Here is a 3,056-nt window from a genome sequence, read left to right as displayed (position 1 = left end):
AGATTTTCCTGGATGTACTGTGACATTGCCTCCATCTCCGGGATAGATAACGGATAGACTCGACCCCGGGGAGGCTCAGCACCAGGTAAGAGATCAATAGGACAGTCATAGGGGCGATGGGGTGGAAGGGTCTCCGCCGCCTTTTTGGAGAACACATCTGCATAAGACCAATATTGCTTGGGGAGAGAGGAAAGATCTGCGGGTACCTCTGTAGTAGCAACCTGAACGCATTTCCTCTGACACCTACCCCCACAAGATTCACCCTATCCCAGAATTCTGCCTGAGGACCACTCGATATGAGTACAGTGGTACTGTAGCCAAGGTATTCCCAACAGGACCTCGTCAATTCCCTCAGGAATGACGTGCAGGGATATAATCTCCTGATGGGATGGCGACATGGACAGAGTAAAAGGGATGGTCTGGTGTGCTATCTGTGAGGGCAGTGTCAACCCATTCACCACTCGTACCATTACTGGTTGAGCTAGCATAACCTGGGGTATTGCGTGACGTTGGGCGAAGGCAGAAGACATAAAATTGACCTCCACCCCAGAATCCATGCAGAGCTCTACCGAGTGGGAGGATGAGCCTATAATAATTGTCCCCTTAAAGGACAATTTGGAGGCAAACGTCGCTGTGTCTAGTGTACCTCCATCCACTACCACTAGACGCTGACGTTTCCTCGACCGCTGGGGACATCTGGTGGCAAAATGTAAATTTTTCTGGCAGCGGGAGGCGAGATAATGTCGGAACAGGGGTGGCAGTGAACAAGGTAGCTGCAGGCACGCTAGCAGCCTGTACAGCAACTGCGGTAACATCCACAGCTGAGGTTGAGCTCTCGAGAGCCGCCAAACTAGCCTCCAGCTGCTGGATATACCGCAAGGATTGCTGTATGTCCGTCATTACTAGCCAGACCCTGGCGCTAGTGTAATGTTAGGGCTAGCGGAACGCACCAAATAATAAGATAGATTAAGGTGCGTTCGCAGCCCGGGGTCCACCGTGCAGAGATGGAACCTGCTGCCAAGTAATGACGGACTATATGGCAGTGGAAGCGAACCCTGTTAAGCCACAGGACCGCAATACCGCGCTAAAGAGTGCAAGCAAGGAGTCAGCAAACTAAGTCCCAAGACTCAGGGTAGAAGTCCATTCTGACTTCTTGCGCACAACACCGCAACTCGGTGTAATAACAAAAAGTTTGAGCGCACCGAAGTGCGAACTGTGCCATGCTGGCAGACACCACCAGACACACGGACGTGGGTAGGAAGCGCACTACTGGCACGTGGCGCCGCACTGGCGGTCACAGCAATGGACGCTGATTCATTTGTAAGACGTAGTGAGGGTAGTCGGGCGCTAGACGCGAACAGTCATGCAATCTCACCTCCTCCTCAGAACTGTTCCTTAACATACAATCCTCTATCTCCAAGCACAGGCAGCCCCCTCATGCCCTCTCCTGCTCCCACCTGCTAACACTTTCTCTGCTCCTTCTTACTGCTGGTGATATCTCTCCAAATCCTGGTCCTCCTCACCATATTCCCACAATCATTTCTACCTCCCATCCACGCTCTAGCACAAACTTCCGTAACCTCTCTAACCTTATACCCATTCACCCAGCCCCCGCTTCCCCAGTCCCACTAACGGGAGCTCTGTGGAACGCTCGCTCTGTCTGCAACAAGCTCTCCTACATCCATGATCTCTTTGTTACTACCAAACTTTCCTTCCTTGCCATCACCGAAACCTGGCTCACCCCCTCTGACTCAGTCTCCCCTGCTGCACTCTCTTACGGTGGCTTCCACCTTTCCCACACACCCCGCCCCAGCAGCAAACATGGCGGAGGAGTTGGTTTTCTCCTGTCAGATAACTGCTCCTTCACCCCAATCCCACTGCCACCCTCTGTTACCCTCCCTTCCTTTGAGGTGCACTCTATGCGCATCTATTCCCCCACCAACCTCCAACTGGCTGTCATTTACCGCCCCCCAGGGCCAGCCACCATCTTCTTTGACCACTTCACCACCTGGCTACTTCATTTCCTTTCTGCGGACATCCCCACTATCATCATGGGCGACTTCAACATACCCATTGACACTTCCCTCTCAGCTGCCACTAAACTTCTATCTCTCACTTCCTCCTTCAGCCTCACTCAATGGTCTTCTGCAGCCACTCACAAAGACGGTCACACACTGGACCTCATCTTCACCCGCCTCTGCTCTCTATCTAACCTCTCTAACTCACCTCTTCCTCTCTCTGACCACAACTTTCTCACATTCTCATCTCTCTCCACTCCATGTCTACAATCCCCACCCCACAAACTTTCACACCCTCGCAGAAATATTAAACATCTTGACCTACATTCATTCTCTGAATCCCTCCTCCCCCTCACAGACATAAGTTCCATACACAATGCGGATGACGCTGCTGCTCTATATAATACCACAATAGCTGTAGCTTTGGAATCTGCTGCCCCACTTACACATACCAATGCTCGCAAAATCAACAGACAGCCCTGGCACACCAGCCTGACCAAAGAACTTAGGCGAGCTTCCAGAGCTGCTGAGCGCAGATGGAAAAGATCCCACTCTAACGAGCACTTCATCGCATTCAAACAGTCCCTTAGTACTTTCAAGACCACACTTGCCACAGCTAAACAAACCTACTTCTCATCTCTCATATCCTCCCTCTCTCACAACCCTAAACAGTTATTCAACACCTTCAATTCTCTCCTCCGTCCCCCAGCACCTCCTCCCTCCCCACTTATCTCTGCTGAAGACTTTGCCTCATTTTTCAAGCAGAAGATTGATAGCATTAGAGACAGTTTTGGTCAACAACCCCCAGAGCTCTTCCTCCCGATTTCACAGCCCTCCACCTCCAAAACCAACTTCTCCACCATTACAGAAGATCAACTCTCCACTCTACTCTCAAGATCACATCTCACCACCTGTGCACTTGACCCACTCCCATCCCACCTCATCCCAAACCTCACCACAATCTTCATCCCAACCCTAACCCATCTCTTCAACTTATCTCTAACAACTGGTGTTTTCCCCTCAAGCTTTAAACATGCC

Source organism: Ranitomeya imitator, chromosome 2 (genome assembly GCF_032444005.1).
Source record: "Ranitomeya imitator isolate aRanImi1 chromosome 2, aRanImi1.pri, whole genome shotgun sequence".
Taxonomy (NCBI): Eukaryota; Metazoa; Chordata; class Amphibia; order Anura; family Dendrobatidae; genus Ranitomeya; species Ranitomeya imitator.
This window is presented reverse-complemented; position numbering follows the sequence as displayed.